The sequence below is a fragment of the Phodopus roborovskii genome, unplaced genomic scaffold (assembly GCF_943737965.1).
Source record: "Phodopus roborovskii unplaced genomic scaffold, PHOROB, whole genome shotgun sequence".
In the NCBI taxonomy this organism is placed as follows: domain Eukaryota; kingdom Metazoa; phylum Chordata; class Mammalia; order Rodentia; family Cricetidae; genus Phodopus; species Phodopus roborovskii.
Window position 1 is genome coordinate 9,674,632 of NW_026126516.1, and position 22,752 is coordinate 9,697,383.

Here is a 22,752-nt window from a genome sequence, read left to right on the forward strand (position 1 = left end):
AATGAAGATAAAGCAAAGACTAATGCAGACCTCCTTTGTAGAATCAGGTAGACACTTAAACCCATTCTTTATGACTCTATAAAATGAAAATAAATAAATAAATGAAAGGAATGCAATGAACCATTCATGATTTTACACACAGTGATTGTATTTATTTATTTAATCAGTCTGTAATATTATATAGTTTCTGTGCTGTTCCTTTAAGTTCGAGGGATATAGAATCCCATATGCATGCAATTGTTTCTTTGTATGTGTATATTGGACAGATCAGGGCACTGAGTCAAGATCTCCTTTATGTACCTGGCACACTGAGAGTATTTAGTTGTCCCCAGTCATGCAGGTGATGTGCAACTGGACAGATCAGACCACTTCTTACTATTATGGTATTTCCTGTGTTCAGATTTACAAAAGTTAATAAGTGACTTACTGTTTTTGTCAGTCAATTGTCATAAAACAACAAACTGGTGGTTTCTTCTGTTCAATTTGTGTTGATCTGCCTTGGATATAAAAAATCTGAGTGTCTCTATCTACCCATTCATTGTATATATCTGGTTATAAACTGGTTTTTAATTCTCAGAATAGACACCCAAACACCTGTTGCCATAATATTATATCCTGCCCCTACCCATACCGATTCAATTCCAGATAATCATGCAGAGACTCTTGTTATTAATAATCTGTTTGACTGATAGCTCAGGCTCATTATTGGCTAGCTCTCTCTTTCTTACTGACCCATTGCTATTAATCTGTGTATCTCTACATCGTCTTGGCTTACCTGACAATGTCCGGTTTCTTTGCTGTTTCATGTCTGCTATCTCGTTACTCTCTCGCTGCATTCCTCTTCCCAGAATTGTCTACCAATCCTCTCTTAGGGGCTACATCCTGTCTGTACATTGCCCCAAACAGCTTTATTCATCAGTCAGTAAGACAAACATATATTCACAGCATTCAGAAGGACATCCCCTATCAAACCACTGTCATGCTCAGGCAAACTGCGAATGTATTGTTATCTCTCTTGAGTCCTAGACTCTGAAATCTATGCTTATAGCTACTGGCCTCACACTTCAACCTGGGTCTTTTCTTCTGTACATAAAGGGAAAAAAGTTTGACTCTCTTGATTTCCTAAAACTTCATCATAAATAAATTACAAAAATAATTAGACACTGACATTACACTTAAATTTTACTTAGTGTAAAAGCACATAGCTATTACCACAGATACACATATACAGAAAGAGTTTTACAAAGCTTACATGAGATGTTATTAAATTTTCACCATCCACAGTACTCATCCCTCAGAAGCAATGGCTTCGGTCTGCCCTGAACCCTGGGTCACGCTCACAGACTCTACACTTATCCTCTGCGTTACAGAAGACCAAAACTTGTGTGAGTAACATTCAAAATTGTTGTCTCTTTTCCACAAAGGGATGCTCTATATTACTATAGAGCATAGAGTATATCTGAGTAAGGGAATTATTTATCATAAAAAAAACAAAGCAGAGTCATATCACTACAGAAGAGAAAACAAGCAAATATTACTAGAGCAGAGATAGGCTAGTATGGACCGATGATGACCATGCTCGGCGGCGTTATTAGTCATGGATTGACGGTGACTACAATACTTGTCTGAGGTTCACAGCATAACACATCTCATGTCACCCCTCATAGCCAGGGGACAATAGCTAATGGATAAGAATTAATGGATTAGGCCCCACTGAGGGTCCACTCGTCAATTTAAGTCTTTTTACTTGATTCTTCTTGACACCACCATCACAACATGAAGCCTAAATAACAAGTAGTGAAAGGGAGCACGTAGAAGCGATTTGAAAAATATCAATCTTTTTCTTATCTTCCCTGCTTTGTACTCCCTGGATGGATGCGGACTGACACATTGTTTCCTGGCTGGGAGGTCCGTGTTTCCCTACCCCATGTGTGCGGGTCAAGAGAACTGATGTAAGTGGAGTGAAAGTCCCTGATTTGCTTTGCTGGCCTTGATAAGACACTCCCGTCTTGGTAAAGGCATGCATAGGCTCCTGTTAGGTCCACTATGACTATGAGGTCAATTTAACAAGGCCATGAACACACTGCTGAGGGCTTCCAAAATTAAGAGAAGAGACAGAGAGTCAGGGTGCCACAAAATCTGTTGAGGGCTTCAATACCTCAGGGTTTGTGATGAAAAGTTGCATAACTATAACAAGTAACACGAATAACACAGAAAGTGAAAGAGATAGAAAAAGGTGGTGTTGGATCAATGATGACCACTGCCAATGTATGATCCGGGGATCATGACTACAGGTCTGGGAGTCTGAGGTTCACACCAGAAGAAGTGTAGTGTAGATTTTTGATAGAGTTGTTTGGTGTGGTTAGAGGATGACATCATAATATATAATAGTTATGCCATTGTTTCTTACATTTTTCTAATTAGAATACATTATAATACTTATAGTATGTAAGTATATTTTATATAAAGTTCAGAAAGACATTAGTAGTAAATCTGCAATCTTACTATCCATTATCATAGGATTTTGTGTGCTGCTTAAAATGGCCTCTACAACTCCTTTTTTGTGTTAGATCCATGCCTCCTGTGTAATTTCTCAAGGAATGAAATATAGTTAAATGTACTTAAGTTAATAAAATGAGTAGGAAACCACACAAGTGCCATGGTATAGAACATGATTGTTTATAATCCTTTCTTCTTTTCATTTTTGTGGATGTTCCCAAGCTGAAGTTCCATATCCATGTGCATCATGAGGTCCAAGTCTAGCCTAGGGTCTTGGGAACATGGGAAACCATGTAAGTTCATGTTCTTGTGTTACTTTGACTACTTATCCTTATTGTTGAATGAGGTACTAATTACTAGCAGTAACACATCTGGTTAATTACTAACAAAAAATCTTTGACACACTTGATTTATCTCTTTAAGATGAAGTTAAGATGAGACACTGAATTGCTAAGGAATCACTCCAAACATACACAAGGATATAATTTTATAACGCATTGTATCTGACCATCACTGTCTCTCTCTATATATATATATCATTTTTTCCCACTAATCCTAATATCTCTATTGTCTGTCATCTATGAAATATAATCTGACATCAATTTTGCCCTTTTTCAGAGGAGTCACAGCTATAATGTCCCTATCATAAATATAGGAAAGGCTTATTGTTATCTCAGTTAATGAAGATAAAGCAAAGACTAATGCAGATCTCCTTTGTAGAATCAGGTGGACACTTAACCCATTCTTTATGACTCTACAAAATGCAAAATAAAAATGTATGTATATTGGACAGATCAGAGGAGACTGAGTCACGATCTCCTTTTTGTACCTGGAACACTGAGAGTATTTAGTTGTCCCCAGGCATGCAGGTGATGTGCAGCTGGACAGACCTGACCACGTCTTACTATTATGGTATTTCCTGTGTTCAGATTTACAAAAGTTAATAAGTGACATACTGCTTTTGTCAGTCAATTTTCTTAAAATACACTAAACTGATGGTTTCTTCTGTTCAATTTGTGTTGATCTGCCTTGGATATAAAAAATCTGAGCGTCCCTATCTACCCATTCATTGTATATATCTGGTTATAAACTGGTTTTTAATTCTCAGAATAGACACCCAAACACCTGTTGCCATAATATTATATCCTGCCCCTACCCATAGCGATTCAATTCCAGATAATCATGCAGAGACACTTGTTGTTAGTAATCTGTTTGACAGATAGCTCAGGCTCATTATTGGCTAGCTCTCTCTTTCTTACTGACCCATTGCTATTAATCTGTGTATCTCTACATCGTCTTGGCTTACCTGACAATGCCCGGTTTCTTTGCTGTTTCATGTCTGCTATCTCGTTACTCTCTCGCTGCATTCCTCTTCCCAGAATTGTCTACCCATCCTCTCTTAGGGCTACATCCTGTCTGTACATTGCCCCAAACAGCTTTATTCATCAGTCAGTAAGACAAACATATATTCACAGCATTCAGAAGGACATCCCCTATCAAACCACTGTCATGCTCAGGCAAACTGCGAATGTATTGTTATCTCTCTTGAGTCCTAGACTCTGAAATCTATGCTTATGCTTATAGCTACTGCCTCACACTTCAACCTGGGTCTTTTGTTCTGTACATAAAGGGAATAAAAGTTTGACTCTCTTGATTTCCTAAAACATCATCATAAATAAATTACAAAAATAATTAGACACTGACATTACACTTAAATTTAACTAAGTGTAGAAACACATAGCTATTACCACAGATTCACATGTACAGAAAGAGTTTTACAAAGCTTACATGAGTTAAGTTATTAAATTTTCACCATCCACAGTACTCATCCCTCAGAAGCAATGGCTTCGGTCTGCCCTGAACCCTGGGTCACGCTCACAGACTCTACACATATCTTCTGCGTTACAGAAGACCAAAACTTGTGTGAGTAACATTCAAAATTGTTGTCTCTTTTCCACAAAGGGATGCTCTATATTACTATAGAGCATAGAATATATCTGAGTAAGGGAATTATTTATCATAAAAAAAACAAAACAGAGTCATATCACTACAGAGGAGAAAACACGCAAATATTACTAGAGCAGAGATAGGCTAGTATGGACCGATGATGACCATGCTCGGCGGCGTTATTAGTCATGGATTGACGATGACTACAATACTTGTCTGAGGTTCACAGCATAACACATCTCATGTCACCCCTCATAGCCAGGGGACAATAGCTAATGGATAAGAATTAATGGATTAGGCCCCACTGAGGGTCCACTCGTCAATTTAAGTCTTCTTACTTGATTCTTCTTGACACCACCATCACAACATGAAGCCTAAATAACAAGTAGTGAAAGGGAGCACGTGGAAGCGATTTGAAAAATATCAATCTTTTTCTTATCTTCCCTGCTTTGTACTCCCTGGATGGATGCGGACTGACACATTGTTTCCTGGCTGGGAGGTCCGTGTTTCCCTACCCCATGTGTGCGGGTCAAGAGAACTGATGTAAGTGGAGTGAAAGTCCCTGATTTGCTTTGCTGGCCTTGATAAGACACTCCCGTCTTGGTAAAGGCATGCATAAGCTCCTGTTAGGTCCACTATGACTATGTGGTCAATTTAACAAAGCCATGAACACACTGCTGAGGGCTCCAAAATTAAGAGAAGAGACAGAGAGTCAGGGTGCCACAAAATCTGTAGAAGGGCTTCAATACCTCAGGGTTTTGTGATGAAAAGTTGCATAACTATAACAAGTAACACGAATAACACAGAAAGTGAAAGAGAAAGAAAAAAGTGGTGTTGGATCAATGATGACCACTGATAATGTATGATCCGGGGATCATGAGTACAGGTCTGGGAGTCTGAGGTTCACACCAGAAGAAGTGTAGTGTAGATTTTTGATAGAGTTGTCGGGTGTTGTTAGAGTATGATATCATAATATATAATAGTTATGCCATTGTTTCTTACATTTTTTCCAATTAGAATACAATATAATACTTATAGTATGTAAGTATATATTATATAAAGTTCAGAAAGCCATTACTAGTAAATGTACAATGTTACTACCCATTATCATAGGATTTTGTGTTCTGCTTAAAATGGTCTCTAAAACTTTTTTTGTGTTAGATCCATCCCTCCTGTGTAATTTCTCAATGAATGAAATATAGTTAAATATACTTAAGTTAATAAAATGAGTAGGAAACCACACGTGCCATGGTATAGAACATGATTGTTTATAATCCTTTCTTCTTTTCATTTTTGTGGATGTTCCCAAGCTGAAGTTCCATATCCATGTGCATCATGAGGTCCATGTCTAGCCTAGGGTCTTGGGAACATGGGAAACCATGTAAGTTCATGTTCTTGTGTTACTTTGACTACTTATCCTTATTGTTGAATGAGGTACTAATTACTAGCAGTAACACATCTGGTTAATTACTAACAAAAAATCTTTGACACACTTGATTTATCTCTTTAAGATGAAATTAAGATGAGACACTGAATTGCTAAGGAATCACTCCAAACATACACAAGAATATAATTTGATAATGCATTGTATCTGACCATCTCTGTCTCTCTCTATATATATATCATTTTTTCTACTGATCCTAATATCTCTATTGTCTGTCATCTATGAAATATAATCTGTCATCAATTTTGCCCTTTTCAGAGTCACAGCTATAATGTCCCTATCATAAATATAGGAAAGGCTTATTGTTATCTCAGTTAATGAAGATAAAGCAAAGACTAATGCAAATCTCCTTTGTAGAATCAGGTGGACACTTAACCCATTCTTTATGACTCTACAAAATGCAAAAAAAAATGTATGTATATTGAACAGATCAGAGGAGACTGAGTCACGATCTCCTTTTTGTACCTGGAACACTGAGAGTATTTAGTTGTCCCCAGGCATGCAGGTGATGTGCAGCTGGACAGACCTGACCACGTCTTACTATTATGGTATTTCCTGTGTTCAGATTTACAAAAGTTAATAAGTGACTTACTGTTTTTGTCAGTCAATTTTCTTAAAATACACTAAACTGATGGTTTCTTCTGTTCAATTTGTGTTGATCTGCCTTGGATATAAAAAATCTGAGCGTCCCTATCTACCCATTCATTGTATATATCTGGTTATAAACTGGTTTTTAATTCTCAGAATAGACACCCAAACACCTGTTGCCATAATATTATATCCTGCCCCTACCCATAGCGATTCAATTCCAGATAATCATGCAGAGACTGTTTGACTGTTTGACTGATAGCTCAGGCTCATTATTGGCTAGCTCTCTCTTTCTTACTGACCCATTGCTATTAATCTGTGTATCTCTACATCGTCTTTGCTTACCTGACAATGCCCGGTTTCTTTGCTGTTTCATGTCTGCTATCTTGTTACTCTCTCGCTGCATTCCTATTCCCAGAATTGTCTACCCATCCTCTCTTAGGGCTACATCCTGCCTGTCCATTGCCCCAAATAGTTTTATTCATCAGTCAGTAAGACAAACATATATTCACAGCATTCAGAAGGACATCCCCTATCAAACAACTGTCATGCTCAGGCAAACTGCGAATATATTGTTATCTCTCTTGAGTCCTAGACTCTGAAATCTATGCTTATAGCTACTGGCCTCACGCTTCACTCTGCTTTTTCTATTGCACTTAAGGGAAAAAAGTTTGACACTCTTGATTTCCTAAAACGTCATCATAAATAAATTACAAAAATAATTAGACACTGACATTACACTTAAATTTTACTTAGTGTAAAAGCACATAGCTATTACCACAGATTCACATGTACAGAAAGAGTTTTACAAAGCTTACATGAGTTAAGTTATTAAATTTTCACCATCCACAGTACTCATCCCTCAGAAGCAATGGCTTCGGTCTGCCCTATACACTGGGTCACGCCCACAGACTCTACACTTTTCCTCTGCGTTACAGAAGACCAAAACTTGTGTGAGTAACATTCAAAATTGTTGTCTCTTTTCCACAAAGGGATGCTCTATATTACTATAGAGCATAGAATATATCTGAGTAAGGGAATTATTTATCATAAAAAAACAAAACAGTCATATCACTACAGAGGAGAAAACACGCAAATATTACTAGAGCAGAGATAGGCTAGTATGGACCAATGATGACCATGCTCGGCGGCGTTATTAGTCATGGATTGACGATGACTACAATACTTGTCTGAGGTTCACAGCATAACACATCTCATGTCACCCCTCATAGCCAGGGGACAATAGCTAATGGATAAGAATTAATGGATTAGGCCCCACTGAGGGTCCACTCGTCAATTTAAGTCTTCTTACTTGATTCTTCTTGACACCACCATCACAACATGAAGCCTAAATAACAAGTAGTGAAAGGGAGCACGTGGAAGCGATTTGAAAAATATCAATCTTTTTCTTATCTTCCCTGCTTTGTACTCCCTGGATGGATGCGGACTGACACATTGTTTCCTGGCTGGGAGGTCCGTGTTTCCCTACCCCATGTGTGCGGGTCAAGAGAACTGATGTAAGTGGAGTGAAAGTCCCTGATTTGCTTTGCTGGCCTTGATAAGACACTCCCGTCTTGGTAAAGGCATGCATAAGCTCCTGTAGAAGGGCTTCAATACCTCAGGTTTTTGATGACTCATTATAATCCTATTACAAATTGTACAAATAGTTATGTAATAAAAATGCTACTTTCATTAGTAAATGCTGAAAGAAAGGGAAAGGTGGTGTTGGAACGATGATGACCATTGACAATGTATGATCCGGGGATCATGACTACAGGTCTGGGCGTCTGAGGTTCACACCAGAGTAGATTTGAGTTGTATGTAGTATAGTACATTATCATAACATATAATATTTATGGTACTGAGTTTTACTCCTTTATATAATTAAAATATTATATGTATAAGAAATAAGAGCACTAACCATTTTCTAAGGTAATACTCCTAGTAGTAACACACACACACACACACACACATAGAGTCAAAAAACCCTGTAGTAATGAATGTGCAACATTACTCTTCATTAGCTAAGGATGTGCTATGCTGTTTAAAAGGGTGCTGAAAATCCTTGTTTGGGTTAGAAATGTTTTTCCTATGTATTTTCTCAAGAAGAGTATAATATAATTTTAAATACTTAGTTGAGTAAAATAAAAAAAATTGTAAGGTCCATTGTATAGTACAAGATTGTGTGAATAATCTCTTCTTCTTTTCATCTCTGTGATTGTTCCCAAGCTGAAGTTACACTTCCAACATCATCACGAGTTCCACGGCTAACCTGGGCCCTATATCATGTGATGCCATGTAAGTACAGTTTATGTTTTTGTGTTACTTTGTCTGCTTCTCCGTACTGTTAAATGATGTCAAACTGCTCAAAAATGAGACATTCAGTTAATGACAGATATAAAATTTCCTCGAGATACTTTATGAAAATTTTAACTTTAATTATTATGATACTTTGAATCACCAAACATTTGCTCTAAAACATACACAATTATATAACATGTTAGATTTTATTTACCTGTCTGTCTATCTACATAGCATTTTCTATTCATGCTTCTAGCTCTCTATCATCTATATGTTCTGACACTAGTTTTTTATGGAATCTCTGCTGTAATGAACCCATGATAAATATAGGAGAAGCATATTGGTTTCTCAAAAAATTATGCTAAATTGGAGGCTCTTGAGGACCTTCTGTTGTGAAAGAGGTGGATTTTTAATCCAGTCCCATTTGACTCTAAAAAATGCAAATGAACTGTGCTGTTCATGGTTTTGCAATGCGTTTTGCCTTTATTCATTTAGATACACTATAGTAGTATATAATTTTGGGTCTCTTCCTTGATGTTTCATGGATGAAGCATGCTATATGGTTCCAGCTGAATTTTGTATAAATATCTGAGTCTAGAATGAGATTCTATAGATCCATTCATTCAGTATTTCTGTCCTTGTAGTGGTTTTTCTATTGTTAATGGACACACAAACACTTGTGATGCTTAGGCAATTAATGAATGGCTGCTATCTATCTGAGTTCTCGATCCTGAATTCTGTGCCCATCGCTACTGGCTTCTTCATTCATCCCTGATCTTTAGTGAAAAGGAAAGTTGACATTCTTAATTTGCTAAAACTAAATGTTATAAAATCATCACAATCTGAAATGAACCAACAGAGACACTTAAATTTTATTAAGTGTAAATATATAGCTATTATCATAGATTCACAAACATCTACAGAATTTTACAAAACCTACATGAATTAAGTCAACAAATTTTCATCATCCACAGTTCCCATCCCTCAGAAGCAATGGCTGCAGTCTGCTTTAAACACTGGGCCACGCTCACAAACTCTACCCTTATTCCCGGGTGTTTACAGAAGCCCCCATACCTGTGTGAGTAATATTGAAAATCATCTCTTTTCCTCAATGGGATGCTCTATATTGTTATTATAGAGTATAGAACTTATCTGAGTAAAGGATTTAGTCATCCTGAAAATTTATAAACACTTTTATTGTTAAACAACAAACATTAGATTCTCTTATTATAGAAGAGAAATGCTAGTATGGACCGATGATGACCATGCTCGGCGGCGTTATTAGTCATGGATTGACGATGACTACAATACTTGTCTGAGGTTCACAGCATAACACATCTCATGTCACCCCTCTTAGCCGGGGACAATAGCTAATGGATAAGAATTAATGGATTAGGCCCCACTGAGGGTCCACTCGTCAATTTAAGTCTTCTTACTTGATTCTTCTTGACACCACCATCACAACATGAAGCCTAAATAACAAGTAGTGAAAGGGAGCACGTGGAAGCGATTTGAAAAATATCAATCTTTTTCTTATCTTCCCTGCTTTGTACTCCCTGGATGGATGCGGACTGACACATTGTTTCCTGGCTGGGAGGTCCGTGTTTCCCTACCCCATGTGTGCGGGTCAAGAGAACTGATGTAAGTGGAGTGAAAGTCCCTGATTTGCTTTGCTGGCCTTGATAAGACACTCCCGTCTTGGTAAAGGCATGCATAAGCTCCTGTTAGGTCCACTATGACTGTGAGGTCAATTTAACAAGGCCATGAACACACTGCTGAGGATGTTGCCATTGAGCCTTCTTATTTACTTACTTACAAGGTTTGTCCCAATCATTTTTTGTTAACATGGACGTGAAAACAGTGCTCATAGCTGCTGGCTTCAAGTTGCATTGTGGGCCCTTTCCCTATTATTGGAAGGGGAGAAAGGACCAATACGTAAAACTAAACCGAGCACATGTAAGAATCCTCCCGTGCCGTTTGACTTTGCAGGGACATTGAAAGTGGGCTGGGTACAAGTCCCTGAGTTTATATACAACCCAGGTGTATTGCTATACTCAGTCTTGTGGAGGAAAAGACAGTGGACCCCGGGCCTTGAAAGCAAGCAGCTACAGGCTAACAAAAGACCCTGGGTCAAAAACATAAGGTAAATTGCTTTTGTCAGGTGAAATCTGTCCTCTTCATGGGCACTTATGTAGATGTTCATGAACACACACACACACACTCTCAAATTGATATTGGTACTTTTGAGTGTGATGTCTAGATTTTATTGTCAATATATTGTACATTAATTGTATTTTAATCTGTTTTCCCCTGGGAATTAGTTGCATTTTTCTTTGGTCTCAAGCTTTGTGACCAGAGCATACAGACTACTTTAGATATTACTGGTGCTTTCAAACATAACAGTTGACATAAACTTGATGCATCAGTACCTTGCCCGATAGACTGTGAAACAATAGTGGAGATCTCATTTGTAAATCTTTGCAACTCATTGGAATCTACATGTAAAATGATGGATTAGTGAAGAAACACAGTAAGAGTTTTTAATTGGTCAATGATAGCCATGGGTGCTGAATGAGCCACCACCATCTAGAACTGTTCTTATCAACCTAATCTATACCCATGATCTCAGTGACCGTTGCAAGGAATAACCTTTTTATAAATAGACAAAAATATTAGTGAAAGTTATTTGCTAAGGCATTTATCAACTAAAGAAATAATTTCAGGGCTAGAGAGATGGTTCAGGAGATTAAAAAGAACTTGCTTCTATTGTATGCAACCCAATTTGGGATCAACCACTAATATAGCAGCCTCCAAGTGCCTAGTTCATGCAATACAAATGCATGCATACAGAAAAAAAATACACAGGAAAAAGAAAAGTAAATCAAGTGTTTCGTTTAATAGTCCCACAGTAAATGTACTAAGAATATATTAATAAATATATTAAAAGATATAGCGCTACTATATTCAAGCGCACCAGTTTCCCATGAAGACAGGGAAGACTGAGGAAAATAATATGGACCCTTATATTGTCAGAGCCATGCCGAGTGTTTTTATTCTTAACAGGACATACGACACTGTCATACATACTTAGGTGAGTTATAAAAAGAGGTATTAATGCATGTAACCAGAGTCCATGAGTAAGAGAACAAAATGCCACTTTTAATGGTCTCTTCTGTTTTGTTCTCTCAGAATGGATTCTGCCCCCAAGCTGATTTTCATACCCTCCCTTGGTCATGAGCCTCCTAATGAGCTGTTTCAGCCTGTAATATAGACTCAGTGTGAGTACAGTCTGCGTTATTATGTCGTTTTGTGATGCTTCTAAAGGGCATTAACTGTATTAATAAGACTAGCCATGGCAAATGCTGAATGTGTTATGTGTTGGAACACATGGTTTGATAAAATGTTGTCAAATTAAGTTTATGCAATGAAAAAGGTCCTTATTATTGCAAAAGATACAACATAACTCAGAATTATATTCACCGATCTTTTCCTTGGTTTCTCTGGGAGTTAAAATTATCTTAGTAGTCCCTGTAAGCCTGAAGTAGTAGAGAAGAGGAAGGGCTGATGTTGGATCAATGATGACTGTGGGTGCTGTATGAGTCATAGATTATGACTACACGTCTGGGAGTCTGAGGTTCACATCATAACACATCTAGTGCATGCTATTATGTGAGTGGTGGATGTCATGGATAATTATGTAAAATATAAATAAAAATGAATTTGGAAGTCATTTTCTAATTAAGACAGAATTCCACTGCCGTAAATACCATTCAGATACAATGACTGAGCGTTCCCCTTGAGCTAAAATCTTAGGCAATATTTATGTTGACTCAGAGCCTTAGCCATTTGTTTTCCTAAGTAGAGTATACCATAGAGTAGTGAACACTTGGGTAAGGGGAAAGAGGGAGTGTGCATATAAGTGAAGAGAATGGCAATCTTTTCATAACTTTTTCTGCTTTGTACTCTCAGAACGAATACCTCCAAGCTGATTTTCATATTCTTCCTTAGTCCTGAGTTTTGATGTTCGATGTTTTTTATATGAAAGATATAGACCTTGTGAGTATAGCCCGTGTTCTTATGTCGTTTTGTGTTGCTTTTAAGGACTATTTCTGTTGCAATAAAGGACTACTTATTATCTATGAATAGCATCAGGGGCCAAAGTGTTAATATGGCGTGTGCATGGAAAAAAAATGTCTAATTTTTTTCTTTCCAATTTGAGAGCATGTAATGAAACAGTGAATGCAAATATTCCTAGAGAGGCTTAAGGTTTAATCAAGGATCTTGTAGTTACTTTTTTTATGACTCAAAATTGCCACAATTGTACTAATGATTGATTGCTAAATAAATGCAAATTGGTAAGGAGGAGAGGAGGGTGATGTTGGATCAATGATGACTGTATGGATTATGACTACAGGCCTGGGAATCTGAGGTTCACAAAATAAAACACCTAATATATGTCCCATGGTAGTCTACGTCTATAATTAGGTGAATTAAAATATTATTGTAATGTAGTATAACAAACAATAATATTACTATGCTGTAAGTAAATATAAGTCATTTTCCAATCATGACACAATTCCACAAAAGGACAACTTATATATTCCAAAATGCAGTAGTATATTCACGTAAAACAAAACTGTAGACAATGTTATTGTTGGTCATAGCTATGGCCATTTGTTTCCTTAAGAAGAAAATCTCATAGAGTAATGAACACTTACATGAGAGATGAGTAGAACTTGTCAAGAAAAGCAGCTCCTATGCATGGATAAGAGTGTCAGTCTTCCTATATCTCCTGTTCTCCTATACTTTCAGAATGGATGCCCTGCAAGCTGACATTATACAGCCTCACTTGCACCTCAACCTTGCGATCCAGCCTCTGTGTTCGTAGACTAGACAACGTGTGGGTATTGTCAATGTTCATGTCTCGGTTTATGTTGTTTATTGTGTCCTCATACTATCTGATGGACACTACCTAGAATATTGAGGGTTAATCATGGCCAAACCTTGTGAAGCACAAGGTTGAACAAAATTTGGCCTGTGTTCTGAGTTATACTCAAGGACCTTGCCATTAGAATTTTGTGGTTATAAGTATCTTAATATTTTGAATGATGAGGCAAAAACACTGAAACTAATAGAAAGGAGGGCTGGTGTGGATCAATGATGAGCAGTGGTGGTGTATGATTCGTGGATCATGAGTACAAGTCTGGGAGTCTGAGGTCCACATCAGAATATCTAGCTTATACTGCAGTCACTGAAAGCAAGTAAGAGTGCTAGTCTATTCTTACAATTAGTTTAAATCAGAAATACAAATCTATATCATATATTCCAATTAAAATGTAACTTCACAGAACAAGTCCTAATAATATATACCCATATATCCTAAGATGCCATCTGAGCCATAATTAAAGGCATGCGCCAGAGCCATGGCTATTGTTTTTCTCAAGAAGCAGACATATTAGTTTAACAGCTACTTGGATAAAGGTTAAGAAGAGCCAAGACAGGCATGTAGAAGACATGGATGAGTGAACAGAATATAAATCTTTTTATTATCTCTTCTGCTTTATACTCTCAGAATGGATTCCTCCATGTTTATTTACTAATTCTTCCTTGGTCCTGAGCTTCATGATGAACTCATTGGGTTCAAGATGTAGATACCATGTGAGTATAGTCAATGTTCTTTTGTTGTTTCATGTTGATTTTAATGGCTGTCCACATACAGACAAAAAACCACTTATCTGACAAGAGCAGCCGTGCCCCAAGGGTTAATATGGCACATGGGTGAAATACCTTTAACTAAATTTCCCTTATTAACAAGAGATTCTAATCACAGAATAAGATTCTGAGGAACTTTGGCGTATACTTAGGGATCTTGTCCATAAAACTTCTCATTCGCTCTAGTGATCAATGGCTTAATAAATATTCATAAATCCACAGGGAAGGATAGGGCTGATGTGGATAAATGAGTCAAGGATCTTGACTACAGGTCTGGAAGTCTGAGGTTCACATGATAAAATATGTAGCTCAGATGTTAAAGGGAGTTGGGAAGTGATGCTATTCTATTTCATATACTTGTTAAATCATTTTCTAAGGATGATATAATTGCATAGGAGGAGCACTAAATCTACATACTAATTCACACTTGATGATTGAGCCTGCCATATAAATTAAAATGATAGGGTACTTGATAGGGTCAGAGCCATAGCCATTTTTTATTTCTTTTTTCATAAATAACACATGACAGTGTAATTCACACTTAGAGGAGTGCCAAGAAGACAGGGGCTGAGATTGCAGGCAGCGTGCACGAGCGTGTAAACCACAAGTTTGAGCAGTTTTATAATCTCTTCTGTTTTGCACGCTCAGAAGACATACTCCCAGCTGACTGCTCATGGTGTTTGTAGAGTAGATTTTGTGTTCGTATATTCAATATTTGTAATAATTTTAAAGACTGTAGATTGTATCGATGAAACTCTTGTTACTATCTGGAAGAGTAATCATGGTCAAGTGCTTAATATGACACGGGGGTGAACATGATACTTAACCAAATTTTGCTAAATCAATAATGTATAACATGTATGCTCAACGTGAGAAAAAGACCTTATAGAGGCCAGATGTTTACTGAAGAATCTTGCCATTAGATTATTTTGTGATTCCTAATGAAAGAGAAGGGCTGAGGTTGGGATAGTGATGACCAGTGGTGGCATATGTTGTGAATAAGAACTGTAGGACTGGGGGTCTGAGGTCCACATCCTGAAATACTTGATGTAAACTCATTATGTCAGTTGCCAATATTAGGAATAATCTATATTTCTAAGTCATTTTATGATCAAGACTTACTTAACAAGTGTATTAAAACAAACCCCCAAAATAATAACTCATTCAAATGAGATAGCTGAGTCTATCACATGAGTTAAAATTATAGGCAATGTTCCTGTTAGAGTCAGCATAACGGCAATTTGTTTTCTCGGTAAGAACATATTGCAGTGCAATGGATATGTAAATGAGTGATAAGAAGAGTGGAGTAAGACAAGCAAGCAGAGAGCATGGATGAGTGAACAGAATGCCAATATATTTCTATTTTCTGCTTTATACTCTCAGATGCATTTCCCCTAAGGTGATTTGCAATTTTTCAGTTTGATTTGAGTTTCATGTTCTACTCTTTACATTCATAATATAGACACGGTGTGCGCACAGCCAACATTCCAGTGTTGGTTCATGTTGTCTCTAGTGACCATGCATATATTGAAAACCCCACTTAATATCTTAGATTATTATCCAGATTAAGATTTTGTAAAGCCTTTACTAATTAAGTCATACTAATATATACTAAACTAAAGTGGGTCTTTCTGATATCAATATTTCAGATGTCATATACACTATAATTAAAGCCCTTACTCTGTGTGTGTTTAAAACACACTTAGATGAGGGCTAACAACAAAGAATCAAGATAAATAGAATCCATAGATGAGTAATTACAATATCAATCTTTACAATCTCATCTACTTTGTACTCCCAGGATGGATACCCTCAATGTGAATTGTACCTTGTCCACTGGTCCTGTGCTCTGTGATCAATCAACACTTTGCGTTCATAATATATGCACAGCGTGAGTATAGTCAGTGTCCTCATGTTGATTTTGTGTATTCTGGAATACTCTTCCTGTATTGATGAAGACTGCTTATCATTTGAGATGAGCACCCATTACTAAAAGATTAATATGCAATGTGCATGAACATAGTGTTTAATAATATTTTGTCAAATTAAGAATTTATAATAAAATAGATACTCAAGATTGAAATATCCCGAGGAGCTCTTAAGTATGCTCAAGAATCTTATCATAGATTTTAGTGATTCATAATTATTTCAATAGTACTAGTGATCAATTACTCAATGAAAGTGTGCAGATTAATAGAGGAGAGGGATGATGTTGGATCTGTGATGACCTCTGGTGCTATATGATTCGTGGATCATGACTACAGGTCTGGGAGTCTGAGGTCCACATCATGAAACAGCAGATAACATCCTATTAGTAACAGAAGATAAAAATAGTATACATTTGTAATATAAATGAATTAAGTCAATATCCAAAATCATAGCAAGTTCATTTGGATACTTGATTTAGGATAACATTATTGGGAATATTCATGGTAAAGCCAGAACTGTGACAGTTTGATTGCTTAGGAAGAACACCTAATACAACACTTAGCCAGTATATAAGTAATAACAAAATAGGGATAACATAATGCATGGGTAATTAAACAATATCAATTGTATATTCTCTTCTGCTCTGTACTCTCAGGATGGAAACCCCAAAGCTGACTTGCTACATTCTTCTTGTGAGCTTTGTGATGTGAAACTTATATTCAGAGCATAAATACTGAGTGAGTATAGTCCTTGTCCAGTTATTGGTTTGGATTACTTTTACAGACTGAATTCATTAAATGCTTCCCCTTTTGAAGAGCAACCAAGGCCAACATCATAAGCAGATAAAACACAGTGTTTCATAAACATTGCCCAATTCAGACCTTTCTCAGTGTAACAAATGACCCTAGAATATACTCAGTCATTTTGTCTTTCGATTTTTGTGATTCATAATTAACTCAATAGTGATACTATCAGATGAGCATGTCTGATGTTAGATCTGTGTCGTATGAGTCATGTATCATGATTAGCGGTCTGGGAGTCTGAGGTCTATACCATATGATAGTTAGCCTCTACCCGTGATCTTTGTGACAGATCTTAGTAATTGTCTGTTTTTAAAATTATATAAAATGTAAACTCAAATATAGCCAATGTAATTTTGACTAGATTCAATTTGACAATGGGCATATTAAAATATACATGAAACTTTTTTTAATTCAAACTTGCTTATTATCATATCTCATGAAACCAAGGGAAACATTCTTAGTAGGGTCATAACCATGTCGATTTTCTAACAAGAAACACATGACAATATGTGATTGGTAGCAAGAGAAGGATGATACAGAAAGGCAGAGGGCATTAGATGAGTTAAGAGAATGTCAATCTTTTAATTATCTTTTGCTTTGTACTCAGAATTGGTGCTTCCAACCAGATATACCCATTCTTTCTTGCTTGTGAACTTCATGATTTGTTCTTCGTGTTCAGAGTATATTGTGTGAGTAGTCAGTTTTCAAGTGTTTTTGTTGGTATCTGTTAAAAACTTACTTATGAACGAGATTTGATGTAAGAAAGTTCTTATAGAGAATTGCTCAATAAGCATGTAGATGTTAATTGAAGCACGAAAGGCTGATGTTGAATCCATGATGACCGCTGGTGCTGTATGAGCCGTGGATCATGACTATAGGTCTGGAAGTCTGAGATTCACATCATAAATTATCTAGTTTATAGCCATTATCTGGTGGAAATATGAGGGATTCTGTTACTGAGGGTGCCACATGAAGTGAAATCATAGGTAATATTAGTGATGGGGTCACAGGCATATCTACTGTTTATTTTTCAAGAACACATTATAATAGCATGTATATATGTTGATAAGTGACAAGGGAGCGTTAGAGACATGAAGGGACCAAGTGTAGATGAGTAACAATAGTAATCTTTTACAATCTCTGCTTTATATTCTCACAATGTAGACTCCCAAGCTGATAGTGAGCTTTGTAATAAGTTTGTTGAGTTTATAAAATACACACAGTGTGAGTATAGACAATGTATTATGCTAGTTCATGTTGCTTTTAATGGTAGTTCACTGAATTGCTAAAGAACAACTTAGTATCTGAGACGTCCAGCCATAGCCGAAAGGTCAATATGACATGTGTGCAAAATACATCATTTAATAATTTTTTCAAATTAATAATATGTAGCAAAATGCTAGCTCATGATTTGAAAGGTTGATGAAGGACACTGAAGCATATTTAAGAATTTTGTCCTTGGGTTTATTGTTTCATTGTAATCTTAATAGTATGATGATTTTCCTTACTAAATATGTATAAATGCATAAGGGTGATGTGGGATTGATGATGACCATTGCTTGTACATAGTCATGTGTCATGACTATAATTCTGGAAATCAACTTCACACCATAAAAAATAATAAGTTTATCATAATAGTTCATTCAGACATGATGTTTGAGGATGCAAGGTGAACAAAAGTTTTAGACAATGTCCTTTGTTACTTCAGAGCCTTGGCCATTTTTTTTCTCAGGAACACATCATAGTGTGCTGCATAGGGATAAATAGAGAAGGACAATGCTAATGGATAGCTTGCATTGGATTGTAGTCAGAATATCAATCTTTCTGTATTCTTTTTTGTCTTATTCTCCCAGGACAGATACCCCTAAGCTGATTTACACATTCTCCCTTGGTTATGAGCGTCTTCATCTGCCATTTGTGTTCTTAGGATAGATACAGTGTGAGTATAGTCAATATTAATTTCTTGGTGTGCCATCATGACCAAATTATTAGTATGGCATATGGGTGAAAATGTTTACAAGTTTTCTATCCTGCAAAAGATCCTGAAAAGTCCTGAAGTATATTCCGGGATCTTGCCTTAGCTATTTGTGATAGATGATTATTTAATTTATTAAACAAACACATAGAAATTAATAGAGAAGAGTAGGGATGATGTTGGATCAATGATGACCGTGGGTAGCTTATGAGTCGGACCGTGACTACAAATCTGTGTCTGAGGTCCACATCACAAATTATTTAAATTAAACCCACGACTTTAGTGGCAGAATTATATGAAAATCCACTCTTACACTTGATGAAAATAGGAATAAAGTTGTTAAGGTACTTACAATTTCTTCAAGTTATTGTATGGTTCTATCATTTTTTCCCATCTCTCTTCCCTGTCAATCTTCCCATACATTCCTACTTGGTCTTACATTCATACTGATACATACATATACATACATATACACATATAAAATCACACACACACACACATGTATTCCTTAATACAATCTGCTCAGTTTGTATGCCATTATTCCTGTATATTTTCATTGCTGACTGTTTAGTACTGGATGCCCAATTGGTGTGCTCTTCCTGAAGAAAACTGTTTCTTCCAATCTGAAAATTGTTTAGTTGCATGTAGTTCTTTTCTGTAGGGTTGAGGGTTCATAATAAGAGTTCTAATTAGGTATACTGAATATAATAGTTTATTCATACAGTATGTCTGAGGATACCACATGAATTAAAGCTATAGTCTATGTTCTTGTTAGGGTGACAGCTCTGCCCAATTTCTCACTCATGAAGAACTCACCTCAATGTCACACATAATCATATGAGTGATAAGAGATGGGTTAAGCCAGTAACAGAGTATATGGATGGGTGAACAGAATGTCAATCTTTTTATATTCTCTTCTGCTTTGTACTCTCAGGATAGACTTGTCCCCAAAGATGACTTATACATCATTGTGATCTTCATCATTATCTCTTTGGGTTCACAATGTTGACACACTGTGAGTACATTCAGTTTTCTTGTATTACTTTGTGTTGCTTTCAATTACTGTTTACTGTTCCTGTACTTATAAACTTTTATGTCCTGGGAGAGCATCTGTGACCAAAGGGAAGCACTATGCTTAACATATGATTGTCAGATTAAGAATGTGCAATGAAATTAGATCATTACATCTATATAATCTGAGGAGCTTTCAAGTAAAAGTCATGGATCTGATCCTGCAATTTCTATAATTCATAATATCTCAAAAATACTAGTGGCCAATTTCTCAACAAACATGCATAAATTAATTGAGAAAGGGAAGACCTGATGCTGGGTCTGTGATGACCACTGAGTCCCTCATCATAAAAGAGCACGTTTTTACCCATTATCTTAGTGACAGATGATACTACTGTAAAGTATACTTTACAGTTAGATAAAATATCAATAAAAATTGGAAGCCATTTTCTAAAATTGAGAAGAATACTGAAAATACATTTCAAGTACAATTGATGTATTCTCTCTTTTTTTGTTTTTGTTTTTGTTTTTTTTTGTTTTTGTTTTTTTTTTTTTTTTTTTTTGGGCCTGATGATAGTATTGTTGAATTTTTTTCTTGGCTTCTTGGTACCGTGAATGTTTATGACAAATTTTCCAGATTAATAATTCAGAAGGAAAGATATTCCACAGGGCTAATGGCTTATAAAACTCTATATTATACTATTTTTGTTAATTATAATTATTTCAGTATCACAAGTGATCAGTTGTTCACTATGCATCAAGCCATTAATAAAGAAAAGGAGGGCTGATGTTGTATCTGTGATGACCACTGGTCTGAGGTCCACATCATAAAATAGCATATAACCATGGCCGTCATGCAGATATGAATGACTTTCTGCTTTTATAATTAGAACAAAAATGCCTTTGTTAGTCTATACTAATTAAGTCATAACTCCACAGCAAGAGTTCTAATTATTTATACAAAAATAAAGTAGTTTATTCTGACAGCATGTTTTTGCAATGCCATATAATCTAAAATTACAACCAGTGTTCCTGGTGGCTTCTGTGCAGTGCTCTCTTATTTTCCTAAAGAACAACACAGTGGTATAGCACACACTTTGATGAGTCTTCAGATGAAAAGAGAAAGATAAGCAGACAGAATGCATGAATCAGTAAACACAGTGTCCATCTTCTTTATACCAAGTTCTTCTAGGTAGTCTTCAAATAGATACCCTCAAGATGATTTACACATTCTGCTTTGGGCCTGAGCTTTGTGGTTAGCATGTTGAGTTTATCATATAGACACAGTGTGAGTAGTGTCAGGGTTCTCATTGGTTTTGATTGATTAGAATTTCTGTTCCTTATTATCTGTTAAGGGTTAAGACCAAAGGGTAAATATGGTATGTGTGAAAAATAATATTTAACATATTTTTGTACAATTAAACGGGCTATAATTCATGTAATAAAATGGGTACACAAGAAAGATTTCGTGGAACTCTTAGATATTTTCAAGGGTCTGATCCTTAGAATTTTGTGAATCATAATTGTCTTGATAGTACAGCAATTCTTTGCCCAATAAATGTGCCTAAATTAATAGCAAAGCATAGAGCTGGTTAGCGATCGATGATGACAAATGGTGGTATATGCTATATGTATTATGACCACAGTTTTGGATGTCATGATGCTGACAGGAGATATAATAGTCTACTTTATAATTTCCTAAATAAAAATAGATTGTTAATTTTCCAATTAAGGAGTTCCTCAACATTAGGAATACTAATATATACCAAACACAGTTCATTCAGAGCAGACAACTAAGTAAAAGTACAGGAAATGCCCTTTGAATTGTAAGAGTCAGCTCAATGTCTGTTTTCTCTGGGAAAGTACATCATAATGCCATAAATACTTTGATGTCCAGTAGAGAGGGAGGCTACATGGGTAGCTTAATGGACTGCCACTTTTTCTATGATCTCCTTTGCTTTTCTCAGAATGGATGTCATTATGGTGATTTTATACTCTCCCTTGGTCATGAGCTTTGATCCACTCTTTCTCTTCATCATATTGTCACAGTGTGAGTATAGTCTTTATCTTTGTATTGATTTGGGTTTCTTTGAAAGGCTGCTCTCTGTATTGAGCAAGACTATCATCTGCAAAGAACAGCTATTGACAACGTGTTGCACAATATACACATAATTTTAAAATTGTTCAAAAGAGACATTATAGAACACTGTGTATACAGTGATTGTGTCCTTAGACATTTGTGTTTCATAATTATCTTTATTGTAGTCCTAAACAATTTCCCAATAAACACACATAAATTAATGATAAAGGGGAGGGCTGATGTTGGATCAATGATGACCAATGGTGGCATATGATCGTGGATCATGAGTACATGTCTGGGAGTCTGAGGTCCACATCCAAAGTTACCTAGAGTATAGCCATGATGCTTTCAGTTCATCTGAAGGTCTGTGTTCTTGTTGGGTCTGAACCATGGCCATTTGCTTTTTCATCTGTGAAGGATAAGTAAAGTTAGAAATTTGAGAGGAGTAACACAAAAATACAGA

At 36.3% G+C, this 22,752-nt stretch overlaps 2 long non-coding RNA genes, 9 other non-coding genes and 3 pseudogenes across 11 annotated transcripts; all 14 read left to right on the forward strand.

The window, feature by feature from the left end:
- Nucleotides 1-2,243: 2,243 nt before the first annotated feature.
- On the forward strand, nucleotides 2,244-2,315 carry LOC127231222 (small nucleolar RNA SNORD113/SNORD114 family). The gene has a single exon (XR_007835268.1). It is a non-coding gene; the product is annotated as a small nucleolar RNA SNORD113/SNORD114 family (small nucleolar RNA).
- A 2,966-nt stretch (nucleotides 2,316-5,281) lies between these two features.
- Nucleotides 5,282-5,353, forward strand: LOC127231217 (small nucleolar RNA SNORD113/SNORD114 family). Its single transcript, XR_007835264.1, has one exon. It is a non-coding gene; the product is annotated as a small nucleolar RNA SNORD113/SNORD114 family (small nucleolar RNA).
- Nucleotides 5,354-8,204: 2,851 nt separating this feature from the next.
- Nucleotides 8,205-8,276, forward strand: LOC127231229 (small nucleolar RNA SNORD113/SNORD114 family). Its single transcript, XR_007835274.1, has one exon. It is a non-coding gene; the product is annotated as a small nucleolar RNA SNORD113/SNORD114 family (small nucleolar RNA).
- A 3,692-nt stretch (nucleotides 8,277-11,968) lies between these two features.
- LOC127231045 (uncharacterized) lies at nucleotides 11,969-16,383 on the forward strand. Its single transcript, XR_007835251.1, has 5 exons — nucleotides 11,969-12,057; nucleotides 12,749-12,835; nucleotides 13,592-13,679; nucleotides 14,352-14,437; nucleotides 16,293-16,383. It is a non-coding gene; the product is annotated as an uncharacterized LOC127231045 (long non-coding RNA).
- On the forward strand, nucleotides 12,348-12,419 carry LOC127231213 (small nucleolar RNA SNORD113/SNORD114 family). The gene has a single exon (XR_007835260.1). It is a non-coding gene; the product is annotated as a small nucleolar RNA SNORD113/SNORD114 family (small nucleolar RNA).
- On the forward strand, nucleotides 13,159-13,214 carry LOC127231235 (uncharacterized; annotated as a pseudogene).
- On the forward strand, nucleotides 13,930-14,001 carry LOC127231210 (small nucleolar RNA SNORD113/SNORD114 family). Its single transcript, XR_007835257.1, has one exon. It is a non-coding gene; the product is annotated as a small nucleolar RNA SNORD113/SNORD114 family (small nucleolar RNA).
- LOC127231234 (small nucleolar RNA SNORD113/SNORD114 family) lies at nucleotides 15,454-15,523 on the forward strand. Its single transcript, XR_007835277.1, has one exon. It is a non-coding gene; the product is annotated as a small nucleolar RNA SNORD113/SNORD114 family (small nucleolar RNA).
- Nucleotides 16,384-16,704: 321 nt separating the features above from the next.
- LOC127231212 (small nucleolar RNA SNORD113/SNORD114 family) lies at nucleotides 16,705-16,776 on the forward strand. The gene has a single exon (XR_007835259.1). It is a non-coding gene; the product is annotated as a small nucleolar RNA SNORD113/SNORD114 family (small nucleolar RNA).
- Nucleotides 16,777-17,068: 292 nt separating this feature from the next.
- Nucleotides 17,069-19,183, forward strand: LOC127231046 (uncharacterized). The gene is made up of 3 exons (XR_007835252.1): nucleotides 17,069-17,157; nucleotides 17,831-17,912; nucleotides 19,077-19,183. It is a non-coding gene; the product is annotated as an uncharacterized LOC127231046 (long non-coding RNA).
- Nucleotides 17,413-17,471, forward strand: LOC127231233 (uncharacterized; annotated as a pseudogene).
- LOC127231214 (small nucleolar RNA SNORD113/SNORD114 family) lies at nucleotides 18,051-18,122 on the forward strand. Its single transcript, XR_007835261.1, has one exon. It is a non-coding gene; the product is annotated as a small nucleolar RNA SNORD113/SNORD114 family (small nucleolar RNA).
- Nucleotides 19,184-19,378: 195 nt separating the features above from the next.
- On the forward strand, nucleotides 19,379-19,446 carry LOC127231226 (uncharacterized; annotated as a pseudogene).
- Nucleotides 19,447-22,532: 3,086 nt separating this feature from the next.
- Nucleotides 22,533-22,603, forward strand: LOC127231211 (small nucleolar RNA SNORD113/SNORD114 family). Its single transcript, XR_007835258.1, has one exon. It is a non-coding gene; the product is annotated as a small nucleolar RNA SNORD113/SNORD114 family (small nucleolar RNA).
- The last annotated feature ends 149 nt before the right edge of the window (nucleotides 22,604-22,752 follow it).